General features: G+C 42.6%; 1 protein-coding gene across 1 annotated transcript in view; it reads right to left on the bottom strand.

Moving 5' to 3' along the window:
- Positions 1-8,000: 8,000 nt before the first annotated feature.
- ATP6V0E1 (ATPase, H+ transporting, lysosomal 9kDa, V0 subunit e1) overlaps positions 8,001-17,901 on the bottom strand; it is a 36,647-nt gene continuing 26,746 nt past the window's right edge. Inside the window, exon 4 of the mRNA XM_012649722.1 lies at positions 8,001-8,490. The gene's annotated coding sequence lies outside the window, so the exon portion shown is untranslated. The remainder of the gene's footprint in view (positions 8,491-17,901) is intronic.

The raw sequence follows: 17,901 nt of genomic DNA, 5'->3' as shown, positions 1-17,901 counted from the left end.
CATCTCACCTAAAAAATATTCTTTGGGGGAAGAAGAAAGGTCAAATACTTGCCACTGCCTGATCTCTCAATAGGACACAGTGTTCTTCATGTGACAGCTCTGAGCCTCAGTTTCTTACTTCTCCCAGAAAGCACCAGGTTCAGTCCTGAATATCCTTCCCTATTCTATTGTTTATTTTCCCTGATTCCTTACCCCACCCCATTCCCCATATCCAATATCAGGGCTGCCATGGGATAGGAGCCTGTTTGTGGGTTGAATGAACAGATTAACATCCACATCCTATTCATACTCCACGGCTCAAGATCCCACCTGTTTCATGGGGTCTATTTCTACCATGTCTATTTCTTCCCTCATTAAATCTCCTTTCTTCTACCACCCAACTGAACACTTAGTGTATTTACTGCTTTGTATTATTCATATCATGTGTGTCGATATTATTTTTTCAATGAAATCAAGTGGGCATAAACACTATCATCCGTGAAGAATGCAAAGCACTTCATTAGACCTCATATTCCAGCCAGTGTTTAGTGATGGTAGAGGAAGGAAAGGCAGAGAAATAAAGAAACTGACATTTGTTGACTGCCTAATGTGTACACTGGAGACATAGTCCTTGCCCTGGAGGATCTCAGAACCTAGTGAAGGAGACTGACTTGGAAAGCTGATAGTCCCGCCGTAGACTTCATCAGAAGGGAGGTCCTAGCATGGTTAGCAGCAGGACACTTCTGTGTTTCAGTAGCACTTTCTTGCTAGAAAAACATACTTGAGTAAATTACTAACCTGTCTGTTCCTTAAATTCTGTTACAACTTGCCTCACAGATTATTTTGAGGATGAAATGCAATGCCCAACGTATAACACGTGCCCCTTTCTCTACCTTGCAAGGGAGGAATGTGCATGGAAGCTTCTTAGGAGAGAAGCAACGGAGAAAGGAAAGTGTCATGGCAAAGAGAAGGCAGCAAACAACTCAGAGGGGTTTAGGATTCCGTTATCTTCGAAGGCAGCATTCCTGTCAAAGTTGTTCTGTCTGTTTCACTAGGCCTGGGAACTTCTAGGACAACTAATAATTCCCATGGTTTCTGCTTTTCCAGTTTTTTTTTTTTTTTGTCAGTGCTGAGCTAAACATACACTGTTAGTATCAGCAACTATAGCTGATAGTAAACCAGGAAGCCCAGGGAGTGAGAACAATCTAGCATTTGTTGTAGGAAAGACTCCCAAAAGACAGGTACAATAAGACATTCTGTTGGTAAGGCCTGAAGTATGACGATAAAGACGGAAAGTGGAGGAACAGACTGATAAGAAGCAGGAACCAAGACCTGCAGCCATGAGAACGGTTTGCTGAAATACAAACGCAGGCATGCGCCGAAGGGCCCAAGCTGGGCTAACACTGTGGGGCTGGATCCCCAAATGAAAGAAGTCAATAGTTCAGAGAGTTTGCTAAAGGAAAGAAATAAGTAATCAAAAGTGCAGAGAACTGAAAGCAAAGTTAGGGAGTCCTGTATATCCAAAGTATTGTTTTTACCCACAATTCACAAGGTCATAAATTTCCCTTATGCTGCAGCATATCTCAGGACTATGACCACCAGTTTGAGTTTTCATCTTGTTTTCATGAGGCTCAGATTCTGCGATATATAAAATAAATGGATGTAACATTCTGCAATTGCAACAGTGGGACATAAAGTGCATTAACAAACATGAATGCCAACCGTACATGCTGTCCTGTGTTGGGAGAGGCAGTATCAGGAGAAAAGGCCATAACTCAGTAGTACCTAGGCTCCTGCGGGGCTGTGTGGCTTTCCATAGAGACCCTGAGGGCACCTGCCCCCTGCCAACCTGGGCAACACCCCCATTCTGGCTGCCGGAGTCTTAGTGAGGGGCTACAGCTCTTTCCCAATGCCTGACAACCCATCAGCCTGACATGAGGGGGCCTTTTGTCCACTTACCTAAATGCCTCCCCCCAGCTTGGCAAGAGAGGAAGCCACCTTCGGGAAAATTGGGGGTAGTGGTGGGAACTGAAGTGGGAATTAGGAAAAAGTGGGGGTGGTTCTCCTCCCCTCCTAACAAAGGGACTAATGACAGATTTAGGCTCCTACGAACACCATGGGAGGTGGGGGGGCCCAACAGGTGGTTTTCTTCTCTCCTCTCTTGGTGAGGAACAAAGGAGTTGGGAGTATGAGAAAGCAGGGAATGTGCAATACTACTCTCTGCTCTGCCACAACCCAGTCAAAATCTGGGAAAGCAAAAGGCAACATGTAATATCCTAGGGCCTGGCACACAGTATGCACTAGGTAAAGGTTGGCTATTAACAACCGTGGTTCTGAACTTTTCTGGGGGTCTGATGAAAGCCATAGACTTGTTCCCCAGAAAAACACAAGTCTACACACACCTAATTTTGCAGGTCCTTTCAGGGGGGTTACAGGTAGTTGTGGATCCCAATTAGGACCCACAGAGGTCACAGGGACACACTCCAGTATGCAGGACCAGCTGCATAATTTGTGGTGCCAAATGCAAAATGAAAAGGCAGGGACTTGTGTTCAAAAATTATTAAGAATATCAATACAAGAGCAGAGCATCAAATCAAGTGCAGGGAGGGGACTTCTAAGCAAGGGGGCCTCGTGTGACTGCTCATAAAGCTGACCCACTAAGACCTTAGAGCTCGGAGTGAGACAGTTGTCCCCTTGCTTTAAACGAACTCAATACCTAGAGATTGGAATTTAAAAAATTTGAAAGCTGATCTCCTACAAGACTTTTTCCAAGCTGACTGTAAATGAATGTACATTTATTGAGCATCTACTTTGTGCAAGATTGTAAGGATTGAACACTTGAACAAACCAGGGATCCTGCCCAGTACAGCTTCTGCAGCCTCTGGGAAGTCTTGAGAATTATACAGTAGTGATGATGGACATAAGCAAAGGTTGCTGGGGAACTCAGAGGGGCCACACCTTAGGGAGAGGAGGTGGGAAAGCACCTCCAGGACATGACCCTGGGGTGTGTAAGCCAGAGATATGAGCGGTGTAGTGTTCCACGCAGAGGGAGGTGAGAGAGAGGCTGTCTTCTCAGGGACTTGCAGTCTCTACACACATGTAATGTAATACTCGAAAATTCCATTCTGACCCCACTTTTCAGAGATGCCTGCAGAAGGCATGAAGTGCTGCAGCCTTACTCAGACAGTATGGGCTGCTCCTTTATGGCAGATACCGTGGGAACTAATCACAGCTCCCTTGGGTAACTCAAGAAAATCAAGGCAGGCTCCTTTATTTGCATGAGGGCTTTGAGATGTCACAAAAGAAACACAGAATTGGCTAGCGGTGTTGCTGTAATCCCAGCACTTTGGGAGGCTGAAGCAGGAGGATCACTTGAGCCCAGGAATTCAAAATCATGGAGCCTCAGTGTCAGCCCTAGACTCTAAAATAAGACTTTCCTGGGTTTAAATCCCATTTCTTCTACTTAACAGTGTTAAATAAAAAATTATAGAAGGCCATTGTTTTGGACTAAACTCTTGCACTAGGCCTCAAGAGACCAAAACAAAAATCCAAACGGAGCCACTCAAACTAAAGTCCCAAGTCATCAAACCTAAACTAAGTCATCGGGAGAGAAAGAGCCAATTTCTTAAATGAGCCAGTTTAAATCTTCAGTCAGCATAATGACATTCCCTCCGTTTTAATCCTTACACAAAAAAGGTAGCCTTAAGTAATCTGATGTTAACTAATCAGTTATTTTACTATTCTGTGTGCCTCAGTTTCTTCCTCTGCAGAATGGAGATAACAGTATTTACCTAGTAGGGTTGTTGTGAGGATTAAACAAATTAACGTATCTGAAACATTTCGAACAACAAGCCGAGTCAGGTGCAGTGGTGTGCTGGTAATCCCAGCTACTTGGGAGGCTGAGGTGGGAGGATCGCCTGAGCCCAGATTGAGACCGGCCTAGGCAACACAGCAATACCCTATCTCAAAAAAAAAAAGTATACTTAGAACGATGTCTGCATATAGAACTGCCATGTAAGTGTTAGCTATTATTATTAGACACAGGACTGACAACAATGAAGAAAAAACAAAAAAATAGCTGAAGGAGCCCCTGGGTTCTCAGAAATGTGCAGCTGGGGGCCGGGGGCAAGGTTGGGGAAGGGCCAGTTGGAGGCCCCGTAACCACAGGTGAAGGGCAGCAAAACTGTTGGCATTAGTGGGAGTTTGATGTATTTTTGATCTGTTTTTCCAACTGTAACAGAAGAATAATGTATGTCCCACTTTCTTCCTAAGATAATGCACGTAAAAATTCTTAGCTGGGGCGGGGGGTGCCGACAGGTAGCCAAGCCAAGATGTTTGCAACAGCTCTCTCTTACCGACTCCAACTCCTCCTCCCCGTCCTCTGCCCATCCCTTAAGGTGGGTGCTCCTCAGCTCTCCAACCTAGACCACCTCCCTTCTCATTCTACACACTCTTCCTCGCCCCCTATCCATGTCCGCAGCTTCTGTTGTCTCTGTGTTGGGGCCCCATATTTCTTCCTCCAGCCTGGTCCTTCTTCTTAACCTCCAGAGCCATGTAACAATTGCCCAGTGGGTATCACCATGTGGATACCTCAGGTACCTGCAAACTCTAATTATCCATACCTGGACTCCACTGTGTCCCCATCTCAGTGAAAGGCCCCCCCTCTCCACCCAGCCAGGAACATAAATGTGATCCTCAACTCCTCCCTGTCCCTTACCCCAGCCCCATGCAAACACTCATTGACGTTTATCTATATGAGCTAATAAATATGGCCCAAATGGAGCTACTCCTCTGACTTCATGTCTATTACCACAATCCAGGGCACTCATCTGTGCTGAACTTCTGCAACTCCCATCGCTGGTCTACCTGAAAAACCTCCACCATTCCTCTTTGCTAAGCTCATACTCATCCTTTGGGTTTATCCTTAAAGGTCATTTTCTTCAAGAACACTTCCATTAGTTTAGTGTTTCTAGTGCTCTTACCTAACGACCTGTACTTCCCTAAGATACAGCACCTTGCTATAGTGGGGTCCACCCACCAGGAGCACCAGCAGCACCTGGGAGCTTGTTAGGAATGCAGAATCATTGTTCCCACCCTGATTTAATAAGAATCTCTTTTATAGCACTATCCCCAGGCAATCTGTATGTTAACATTTGAGAAGCACTGGTATAGCATAAATAACCCTTCATCATTACTGTCTGTCTTCCCCCCTAAGCCCTAAGCTCCCCAGGTCTGGGCTGAATCATTCTGCTTACCATTGTTTCAAGCAGCTAACAACAGGACAAAGAACAGGAGCTGAAAACACCTGTGGAACCTGGCTGAAATACCTTTTCACCTTGTTGTTGAAAAGCATTGCAGCTTGGAAAGAGTCACACTTGGCTTCTTAACTCACGCTTCCTCAAATACAGGCTTACTTGCACAAGACATCTGCTCTGCTTGTTCCCTTTTGAGGTTGCAACCCACAGTAGTAGCACGCTGTGGACAGTGTAAAGAAACTATGGAAACCATGTCAAAATCCTGACAGAAATTGAAATAGAATCCTGTCTGAATTCATGGGGGTGGCAGCATTAGCTGCTGAGCATCCTCAGCTACTAGAATACACCCCTTTTCTGGAGTTGGCTTAGGGGGGAAGTGGGAGTTGGGAAAACAGAGCCAAGACATTTCACAGGGCTGGGGTTCTAACAGCAGCAGTGCCACAGCCTGAATGAAGGCCGGCTTGGAGCAGCTGGGAGTAGAACAGTGGGGCTTTTTCTAACCCACGTGGAGCCCCGGAACATTAATACCCCAGGCTTCCACTTTTCCATGTGGGCAGAATCACAATCAGCATCCCCTTTTCATTTCCCCACGCTGTCACTGTGAGCACCTGTACAAAAGGACGCTGTGGTGTCACAAACTGAATGATCTGCACCGCACCCTGCACAATGCAAACACTTAATCATAATTTCTGTGTGAACTCGCTGACATGCATTGATTCAGAGTAGCTTCAGTGTTTCAACAAACAGCTGATTTCATTTCCCGACCCTGAATTACTTAGAGGAAGAAAAAGGATGTGTGTTATATAATGTTGGAAGTACTAACACTATTCTGACAATGGTCCCCCCCCCCAAATATACCTTATTTTTTCTGATTAAAAAAGTAATACATGCTCTTTGTGGAAACTTGGAAAATACACACAATTGTAGAAGAAATAATCACTTTCAACATCTTGGTCTATCAGGTATTTTTCTCTGTACAGAAGCTTAAACTCCTCTTTTTTTTTCTCTTAATATTCTATTATTATTTGTTATTAAAGTAACTTCTGTTGCTTTTTACTAAACTATTACATCTTCACAGGAAAAAAAATGCTGAAAAGAAAAAGGAAAATTAAGATCATTTGTAATTATCATCCCGAGGAAGTAAGTGGTGGTAGTTTTGTTGTCTGCCTTTTTGATCTCTTTTCTAGGCATATGTTTTGAAAGAAAATTATTTGCTATTCCTTCATTCGTATGCAGCAGCATGACTTATTTAAGCATCTCCTTATGTTGGGCATTAAGGTTTCCAATTAATTGCACTGTGATAAATATCTTTTACAATGGCATTTTGCATTGTGCTTTTTTCCTTTGAAAACTATGGATTTTCTACAACTAGTTTCAAACAGTCAAAGCTGAAATAAAGGGGCTGGAGGAAAAGTAACACATGACTTTTGCTTTAGTCTCCGTCTCCATTTTATTTATTTTTTAATTTTATTTTTGTTTTTATTAATTTTTATTTTTTTTGAGACAGAGTCTTGCTCTATTGCCCAGGCTAGAGTGCCGTGGCATCAGCCTAGCTCACAGCAACCTCACTGCCTCAGCCTCCCAAGTAGCTGGGACTACAGGCATGCGCCACCATGCCTGGCTAATTTTTTCTATATATTTTTAGTTGTCCGATTACTTTCTTTCTATTTTTAGTAGAGATGGGGGTCTCGCTCTTGCTCAGACTGGTCTCGAACTCCTGCATTCAAGGGATCCTCCCGCCTCGGCATCTGAAGAGTGCTAGGATTACAGGCGTGAGCCACTGCGCCCAGCCAAATTAGAAAATATAGATCCTTCCCAGTCTGCCTCTGATCAGCTGCACTGAACTGGACCAGTCAGTCTCGCGGTCTGGACTCAGACTCCTTACATATACAACGATGGGGTTAGCCTTTATCACCATGGCCCTTCAGCTTTAAATCTTCAGTGTTTTATGGATTCTAGGAAATTAACTAAAGAGGCCCTTTTGCTGGAAAGGTAAAGTATAGAGTTGCCTAACTCACAACAACTTTAAGTTCAAAATGAAAGTAAAAAATGGAAAGAAAAGAAATGAAAGCAGGAGAATCACTTCAACTTGAAACTCACTTTGGTCTTAAGAATAGCAAAGTAATGAGTTCAGACGGTTTGGGAGGAATAGAAAGTACAAACTGCAAAACAGGAAATCCATTCTTGGCTGGCTTTCAAAAAGCCATGAGCTGGTGAAAATGTAGGTCCACCTTAATTTTTAATTTCTTAAAACAAATAAAATCCCCAAATTAGTGTATTGAGATGCCTGCTACCAAAACACAAAATTACTGTCCCCTGCCCCAAGCTTTTTAATCACTCCAGACTTCTTTAGTCCTGCTCTGAGGGTGTGATGGTTCCACCTGAGCAGCATTCACTGCCTTGTCCCTGCGGCTGGTAGGTTCCCTTGACTGGCTCACCAGCGTAACCAAAAGAAAATGATCAAACATGGCCTAATATTATAGTTCTGTGTATACTGACCTTCTCTCTCTAAATAGCATATAAGCTCTTTACTTGCAGGGAACCCAATGTACACATCTTTAATCCCTCTAGTGCTCTGGCTACAGCAGGCACTCAAATGGGTACTGAATGTTTAAGAAAAATACTTACCAGTCTCTGGATATCTCAAACTACACGGCAGCCTTTATATATCCAACCTAAGTTTAGACTACAAAATCATCTTTTAAAACGGCATTATCTAGGGACAGAAAGCTTATAAAAATGAGCTTCACAAACACTGAACCCAGATTTCCATAGAAAGCAGAAAAATAATTTATTCCAAAAGATGGCAGAAATAAGAAATTTATCCTGAAAATAGTTCGGTGTAATTCTGTTGGGACATGTCTTCGCTCTGATCATGCTCGCCCACGGACTGCCCCACTGGAGTCTTGTCTTGCAGCAGTTTTTAAACACTTCGCTGATTCCAATGTTGTGAGAAGGCAGGAGCCATCTTCAAATCCACAGATTCCAAGGAGAGAGCAACATATTTCTCAGAAGAGCGTCTTCTGTCTCAGAAGAGTGCATAAACATTTTGTAGAGTCAGCACAGTTCAGGTTAAATAGGCACATAATTCATCGAAGGGTAAAAAAGTGAAGGAAAAAAAATACTGCATTGTAGAGTAGATATTCAAATGTGGTGTGTGTATTTAAGGCAGCTGATGCCCAAAATAGGCAAGTCAAGGAAGATGGTCTGGGTTTGGAGGTGATTTTGCTTCTAGAAGGAATTCTCTTTTCGTGACCTGCAAAACAAAACCATCCTAGTAACTGGTCCTCACATCTTCCTCAGTAGGGCAAAAAGTTAACAACACCAAGAAAGTTACTCAGGCCAATACTTTAAAACATGTAGGTGCTCAGCAAATACCTGAATGAAAAGTGGACTCATCAACGTGCAAGTCTGGACAGATTTTGTGGGGCGGTGGCAACAGATCCAAAAACCAAGGACACTGCTGAACGGAGGAGCCCAAGTAACAAACAGTCTGACCTTGTTATAGAAAGGAGGAAGAGTGAGGATGACTAAGACTGATGGTGCTGGAATCTAACATGCTCACTTCGGTTTCAGGAGTCTGTATTTCCACTTCCCCAACAGAGCGAGGTGACCATAGGCACAGTGTGCTCTTTCTAGTGTCAGGACCCCGAAAAGCTGGCTGCCTCCTAGTTTGCTCCCCATGCTTGCAATACAAGTGCAGGCAACAAATGACAATTTCTTTTTCTAGCAGCTTAAAGCTCAACACCATCCTTGCAAAGCTAGAAAATATTTAATTATCTTCACACATTAAATTGCTAACAGTGGTCATATAAATTCCTTTATATAAAGTTGTAACATCCACATGAAACCACGTATGCTACTTTTGAAATAAAAAGGAGGAAATAAAGAAGAAATAAAATTGGATAAACAGTTTCATTCAAAGGTAATTTCCACACAAGGCTTGAGTTGGCTGCTTAGAAATCAAGCTGGTTATGACATACAATTTGCCTAAGTGTGAAAAATGACCAGGCTTATGTGCAGGGTGAGGTATGGGGGGTGGGGTGCTTGTTAAATTCAGATGAAACACGGTTTGTGGCAGACAGGTCTGACAAGACTGAAGGTCAAACAGATGGAGAGAGATATGACGGACCCTGTAGGTTTTCCAAATTGGTGGGCACAACCAGGAGAATTCACAGTTCAGTGTGGTAAAACTATGGGCTTCCCAGGCCCATGGTCATCCAAGAGTACCCAGAAGTGGACAAGAGCCTGCTGCTAAGTCCTGCTGGTGTAAGCTGGGGCAGTCCAACTGCCCTCATGGTGGAAAGCACCAGACTGCCGGAGGCCCACAAAGGCAGGGCACTGCAAACAAAATACATTCAATTCCAAAGGGCAGGGTTTGTCTAGTTGGTAGGAAGTGCACACTTCAGGGCTGCTGGAGAAACCCTGCCTAAGGCCACTGAGGGACCCAGACCAGAAAGCAGCCTGCCCTGCTACTCCTCCCCTGCAGATGTGGGGTCAGTCCCTTTGGTACGCAATACCAGTGGCCTGATTGCAGCCAAGGGCCATCCACCACCTGCCGGTCACAGCCCAGAGAACAGCTTCCCTTGCTCCTCCGCACTTCCAAGGGTGAGGGACTATTTCTTTGGAAGGAGGCACTGGCTACCAAGTCACAGCGAAGAGGTGACTGCGGGTCCCAGCTGGGAAAACAGCCTCCTTCACTCACTACTCGGCCCTTGCCATTGTGGAGTCTGCCCGTTTGGCAGGCGGCACCGGCTACCAAGTTGCAGCAAAGAGGTGACTGTGTGTCTCAGCTTGAAGAGCAGCCTCCTTGGTTGCTACACACTCTTAGGGGTGCAAGCTGTCTCTCTGGTGCAAAATAGCCCAGCCGTGGAGATGCAACAAACGGGCGGCCGCAGTCGTGGGTTTCAGAGATACACATACACACACAAAAAAAGAGTAAAAAGGAAAAAGAAAGAAAAGAAGAAAAAGAAAAACTACAAAAAAAGAAAAAGAAAAGAAAAGAGAAAAAAAAGAAAAAAGAGAGAGAGAAAAAATACATTCAACTCAAAACGGAATTAAGGCCAGGCAAGATGGCTCACACCTATAATCCTCGCACTTTGGGAGTCCAAGGTGGGAGGAATGCTTGAGGCCAGGAGATCTGGACCAGCTGAAGCAAGAGTGAGACCTCATTTCTACAAAAAATAGACAAATTAGCCGGGCATGGTGGTGCGCGCCTGTAGTCCCAGCTACTTGGGAGGCTGAGGCAAGGGGATCACGTGAGCCCAGGAGTTTGAGGTTCCAGTGAGCTATGAGAGCAAGACTCCATCTCAAAACAAACAAACAATAAACAAACAAACAAAAAAGCCAAAAGAGAATTAAAAGACTGTTTTATAATGTATTAGGAAAATAACATCAGGCCAAGGAGTGGCAATCATCACAGCTACTTGTTTCTTGTGGTCTGGAAGCCTTATAAAATGTTTAACTTAATCTAATGATCATTTTCTGTTTTTCTTCCTAGGCAGGCCAACAGGACAGCCCCTCTGTACAAACTTCAGTTCCAGGCAGATTATAAATTTTACCTGAAAACACTAAAGTGGTAAATACATATGCTTTGTGTGTTAATTTTCTAGGAAAAGCATACTGATTAGACTTTCTCATCATTTAGGCCTTTTTTGACAATGTAATAATCAAAAAAGGGAAAAACAGGCCTTCACTTTCAAAAAAATCACACACAAACAGGATAATTTTCACTCAGGCTCAATACTATGAGTTTAAAATAAATGTAAATGAGCCTTATATTCCATATGGCATAGTCCTGTGGTTTGATTTTGGAGTAAATTAAGGAAGCACATGTTCTACCCATCTCTGATACGAAATAGCTATTTAGGGGTAAGGCTGGTGAACTCAATCAATAGAGGCATCCCTAAGGTTAAAACTGAGAATGAAGATAACATAAAATTATTAAGGCCAGAACTAAGAAACCTGTTCAGGGAACGGTAAGTAAATGTATTTCTTAAAGGATATGTATATGTTTATCTCCATTCTTTCATTTAAGATAAATTTGTAAAATACTTCCTTCTTTACTATGATGTGAAAGGCTATGTATAGTAGGAGATTAAATACAAGCAGAAGTTAAGCAAACTAAAGGTTTCTGTATTTAACAATTCAAGGCAACCTCCCAAATGAATGGCAAGAACAGGAGGGCTTTAGGAAGGGAAGAAATCATTTTTGAAACAAAGTGACCAGGAAAGGAAGTGCAAGGTCCTGGGAGCTGGGCACAGAAAGAGAAAGCATCAGGAAGAATTAAGAGGGAAGGGCTGAGCAGACGCAAGAAAGCAGAAGGAATGTTCACAGGACAGTGTTTACTAATCTGCTTTCTAAATTAACGAATACAGTATGGTAGTGAAAGGCAGGAAAAGCTAAGTAGAGCTATTTAGAGGTCAAGAACATGACCTAATAGTAGGGCTGGAGTCACAGAGGAAAGTAGCGAGAAGAAAGGCTGCAAAGGTGGTTTGAGGGTAGACCGGCAAGGCCTTGATGGCCACCTTAGAGAGCTGCACATGACCTGCAGATTAGTCATTCCTGTCTTTTGTGGCTCAGGGGCCTTTGGTGACCCTGACAAAAGCTGTGTGCTTAGAACATTTCATATCGCACTTCAAGGGGTACGTACCCACTAAAATCAGGGACCTCAGGTTAAAAAAAAAAAAGACGACTCCTGTTGTAGCCCATAAAGAACTACTGAAAGTTTCCAGGGCAAGCAGGTCTGTTTCAGGAAGTGCTATAGCAGGAAAATAAACAGGTGGTGTTCTGTGGATAGACGACTGAGGAGACAGGGAGACCAGACCCTATCATAATTCAGAGCTGCAGTGATCTGGGTCAGAAACCAGGGTACCTGAAGGAGGAATGCAAAGGAAGCAGGGACACAAGAGACACAACAAGAACAACTGGATTTAAGGGAGAAAACAGTGATGGGATAGGTTCTAACCCTAAGTGACAGGGAAAACTGTGATATGGGACCTGAAATGGAGATATGGTTGAGTCTGAAATGGTACCAGAATAGCCAGCCGGAGTGGTCAGAGTAAAAGACAGACTATCTTCTAACCACAAAACACCCTGCACTGTTTAACTTTTCCCAAGTATGGGTTAATTTCAACCTCCCAACAGATCACAAACCCCTCTGGAGCCCACAGTATTCTTTGAAATCCCTACTTGGTTACTATATACCCCTTGAGCACTCAAATATTTTTGGAATGCATAGAAAAACAGCTCCCACAGGGCAGAGGCCTAATTACCAATATCCTCTATTTCTTTCCTGTCTCAGACTTCATAGTAAAATAGAAATTCTGTAATCTTTCAGATTACAGCAAACCATAGAAGCTCATCTCCCATGTAACAATGGTATGATAAACCAACTGACTTCCAGGACACTGGGTCTGAAGCCAAATCTACTCCAAGGAGAGTCCACACTAGCATCACACCCCAAGCTGTAGGAAAGTGAACAGCAACAAAAATAGCAGCCTCTATGTAATAGTTTCATATACATCTTATGAAGTCACACTGAGGAATCTAGCAGAAGCAGATGAGGCTGGAGGGGTAGAGATGGAGCGAGCACCATTCTTGAGAGTGCTGGACAAAATTCCAGCCAATAAACATAATGTGCTATCACTCGGCCTCTCATCAACAACTGTGGTTCAGTTCTTCAATACAGGAAGGAAAATCATGACAATTACAGTGATTAAAGCAGCAAAAGATCAGGTACATGTTTAACAGAGTGTTGTTCAGATCAATCCAATTTCATTTGTATAAAATCATTCTAAAGCTTTCATGACTGGTCCTCATTTTTCTCTACTGCACACCATGTTTGGCCTACATTTACGCTTCAAATCTGGCCTCTTAAAGAAATCATGTACAAAATCAAATATTTTTCCTTATCAAGGAGGATGGGCCCAAATATGGTTTCTGTGCTCCTTTATCATCTCACCATTGCATAAAAGTGCAAAGTTCAAAAGGTAAATAGAGCTCAATTTTTAAATTTTACCACCAAGAAAAGTAAGGTCCTCCTCTTTAAGAGTTCTGTCGGCTCTAATGCTACGCAGAGATTAGACTTGACGTGCTAACTCCAAAGTCTTAGGGTATACTACTGTAATTCTGTTAAATGCAGAATAGGTATGACATGATATCCATAATTAAGGATTGCCTGACTGTGTCTTCCTACTTCCTGGCATTTTGCTTATAAAGGAAGTACCTTTAACATAAGGGTTTCAAGCAGCCCAAGTCTGTGCTGTGGATCAGAGTGCAAATGTTAGTCAATCTAGGTAACAGAGACATGAGACTGGTAAGAATGGGCAGAAGAAACCTTTTCAGGTCCACTTGCTCAGTATTATTCAGCATCAAAGGGCCCAATTCTCTTATTATAAGGGAAGGAAATGAAACTCAGAGAAGTTAAGTGAAAAGCAGTGCTGGAACTAGATCAACTCAGGCCTAACGTTTTCAGCTTTAAACCCCAATTGACAGCCTTAACTAACACTCACTATAGTTGAAAGGTAGAAAACAGGAGAACCTGACCAGGCACAGTGGCTCACACCTGTAATCCCAGCACTCTGGGAGGCCGAGGCAGGAGGATCCCTCGAGGTCAGGAGTTCGAGACCAGCCTGAGCAAGAGAGACACCACTGTCTCTATACAAACAGAAAATATTAGCTGGACATGGTGGCACATTCCTGTAGTCCCAGCTACTTGGAAGGCTGAGGCAGGAGGACTGCCCGAGCCCAGGAGTTTGAGGTTGCTGTGAGTTAGGCTGATGTTATGGCACTTTAGCCCGGCGACAGAGCAAGACTCTGTCTCTAAAAAAAATTTTAAAAAAGGAAAACAGGAGGGCTGGGCACAGTGGCTCACGCCTGTAATCCTAGCACTCTGGGAGGCCGAGGCAGGAGGATCGCTTGAGGTCAGGAGTTCGAGACCAGCAAGAGCGAGATCCCCATCTCTACTAAAAATAGAAAGAAATTAGCCGGACAACTAAAAAATAAAAAATCTATATAAAAGGGGTCTGGGTGCAGCGGCTCACTCCTGTAATTCTACCACTCTGGGAGGCCAAGGGAAGATTGCTTGAGGTCAGGAGTTTAAAACCAGCCTAAGCAAGAGCAAGACACCATCTCTACCAAAAATAGAAAAAGTTACCCGGGTGTCGTAGTGTGCACCTGTAGTCCCAGCTACTTGGGAGGCTGAGGATTGCTTGAGCCTAGGAGTTTGAGCTTGCAGTAAGTTATAATGATGTCACTGCACTCTACCTGGGGTGATAGAGTGAGACTCTGCCTCAAACAAAAAAAAAAATCCATATAAAAGGGAAATCAAAACCCCTTTGAGTAAGCTGGGTGTGATGGCTCATGCCTGTAATCCCAGCAGGAGGATTGCTTGAGGACAAAAATTTGAGACCAGCCTGAGCAACACAGTGATACCCCATCCCTAAAAAAATAAAAATAAAAATACTTAATAAAAAAATAAAAAAAAACAACAAAACTCTCTGCACAAAGACAAAACTCTAAGGAAAAGAAAGGCTTGACTCCTTACCTATCAGCTTGGCAAAATCCAGGCTGTAGAGAAACAGATACTCTTATATATTGTTGGTGAGAATGCAAAAATGGTACAATCCCTATGAAAGGGAATGCACCATTACCTAGAAAAACTATATATGCCTTTAACCCAGAGATTTCATTTTTTTTTTTTTTTTTGAGACAGAGTCTCACTGTGTTGCCCGGGCTAGAGTGCCGTGGCGTTAGCCTAGCTCACAGCAACCTCAAACTCCTGGGCTCAAGTGATCCTTCTGCCTCAGCCTCCCGAGTAGCTGGGACTACAGGCATGCGCCACCATGCCCGGCTAATTTTTTGTATATATTTTTAGTTGTCCAATTAATTTCTTTCTAATTTTAGTAGAGACGGGGTCTCGCTCTTCCTCAGGCTGGTTTCGAACTCCTGAGCTCCAACAATCCTCCCGCCTCAGCCTCCCAGAGAGCTAGGATTACAGGCATGAGCCACCGCCCGGTCCAGAGATTCCATTTTTAAGGAATCTACCCCAGAGGTCACTGGCAAAAACAGAAAATGTCATATGCATAAGATGGCATTATAAATAATAGCAAAAAGATCGGCAACAACTCAAAAGGATATAAATGGCTATAAAAAGAGTTAAGGAAAATCTCCATAAACAGATAATACAGTGAGCTCTAACATATATTATTCAGTGAATAAAACGTAGGTACAGAATAATATATATAGTTGATATCTTTTCTGTAACAGTAGCATATGTGTAGGGGTGTGTGTGTGTATGTGTGTGTGTGTGTCTCTATATACATAAATGAATACATGTATTTGCCTAATCTTTGTAAAATCAAAACACTGGAAGGACAGATTTCTCTGTATATATCTTATTTGTAATTTTGACTCTGGAAATATGTTTTATATATTTTAAAAAGCAGCAAATTTAAAAACACTGTAAATCAAACACAAAACAAACTGTATATCAAATTGGTGACATACCATATACATATTGTATATAAAATTTAAGTAACCCCAGAAAACAGCATTTTGTTCTAAGGATATATAAAGCAGCAAAGAAATCTTAAACTGTATTTGATAAACTTATAGCTATTAGTTATACTGATGTTATTTTTTAATTTTTTTTTTTTTTTCAGAGACAGGGTCTGTCACGCAGGCTGGAGTTCAGTGGTGTAGTCATAGTTCGCTGCAGCCTTCAAGTCCTGGGCTCAAGCAATCCTCCTGCCTCAGCCTCCCCAGTGGCTGGAGCTACAGGCACATATCACCACAGCAGGCTAATTTTGTAATTTTTTTTGTAGAGACGGGGTCTCACTATGTTGCCCAGGCTGGTCTCAAACTTGTGGCCTCAAGGGATCCTCCCATATCAGCCTCCCAAAGAGATGGGATTGTAGGTGTGAGCCACTGCACCCAGCCTATATACCGGTGTTACTTTGAAAGTATTTTACATATACTATATTAGAAACAAAGATTTTCAGCACATGTGAATGATATTCAAGTATAAAACCAAAGAAGTAAAAATCCCGTAATGTTAAAATTAAGTTAGAAATACTAACATGAACTCATGATTTCTTTTTTCTTTTTAAAAATACGTATTTCCTGGCTCTTTCCACTGAAAAAGCTTAGAAGCAGCAATACCCCAGCAGAAATGTATACACCTAACTCTTAGATATCTCTTGGTTTTTATTATTACGTTTTATATATATATATATGTACACATTTATTCACTTATATTTATTTATTTGGTACAGAGTCTCCCACCTCAGCCTCCCAGAGTGCAAGGATTACAGGAGTGAGGCACCGTGCCCAGCCTAGATCCTGGTTTTTAAATATATTCCCACTGAAAAGAACCAGTGTTAACTGGGCTTGAGAACTGACTAGTGAACCAGAGATCCTTGTAGTGGGAAATTTAGAAAGCAATTGGAGCTGAATCCAAGTCTGGGACAGAAAATATACAAGAGGGGCCTAGGATATCTTGATGTTGCCAGAAAGTAAGAAAACTACCAAAAACTAGCATCAAAAGGATACAGAAGCCAGCCTAAACAGGCTCCCATAGACCAAAGAAAGAATGACTAGACATAAAAAGGATAATAGAAGTAATTAATTAAAATTTAAAAGAAAAGAAAATCTCACTGCATACCCAAAAGTAACTTGGGTACCAACATCTTACTCTGAAAATTAAAAGAAAATAATTAAATCTGTATTCTGCTTTTCCTATATTTCTATCTCATCTGTATTTCAAGGTGACTAAGATAACCCTAGTCGATGAGGGAAAGTTTATCCTTACAGAAGCATTTCAACTAATCAGATGTGGAAGTAATAATAGAACTGGAAAATCACCATTTTGCAATTTCTACTGAAATGATTAATTCTGACTATGATCATCAATGGATAAAATCACTGGATAAAAGGCCGGCGGAGAACTTTATAACTGGAGGAACCAGGCTGTCATTACCTGAACCCAGTGATCATATTAGCGTCACAAAAAATAGGAGAGCCAGACATCGTGTCTCTCCTGATGTGAGGCAATATGCAGTTTACTGTAACACCTAAACAGCACGCTTGCCAAAAAAGTTGAAGCGAAATCTAGTCAAGCATTTAGCACTAACTTCCATTTAATGAAATAATGGAGATAGAAGAACAAATTAAATGACAGGTTTCCTGACTCTGCCAGTGAATAAATCTTTCCACTATACCACTACTTACCTTGCTGATCCTCAGAACCAAACAAAAGCTGCAATTTTTTTTTTTTTTTTTTGAGACAGAGTCTCACTGTGTTGCCCGGGCTAGAGTGCCACAGCGTCAGCCTAGCTCACAGCAACCTCAAACTCCTGGGCTCAAGTGATCCTTCTGCCTCAGCCTCCCGAGTAGCTGGGACTACAGGCATGTGCCACCATGCCCGGCTAATTTTTTCTATAATTTTTTAGTTGTCCAATTAATTTCTTTCTATTTTTAGTAGAGACGGGGTCTCGCTCTTGCTCAGGCTGGTCTCGAACTCCTGAGCTCAAACAATCCACCCGTCTTCGACCTCCCAGAGTGCTAGGATTACAGGCGTGAGCCACTGCGCCCGGCCCAAAAGCTGCAATTTTAAGACTGATATTCAAAAGGCACCTATCTCTCTCCATCCAAAGCATTCAGAAAC

The sequence above is a fragment of the Propithecus coquereli genome, unplaced genomic scaffold (assembly GCF_000956105.1).
Source record: "Propithecus coquereli isolate 6110/MARCELLA unplaced genomic scaffold, Pcoq_1.0 Scaffold301, whole genome shotgun sequence".
In the NCBI taxonomy this organism is placed as follows: domain Eukaryota; kingdom Metazoa; phylum Chordata; class Mammalia; order Primates; family Indriidae; genus Propithecus; species Propithecus coquereli.
This window is presented reverse-complemented; position numbering and strand designations above follow the sequence as displayed.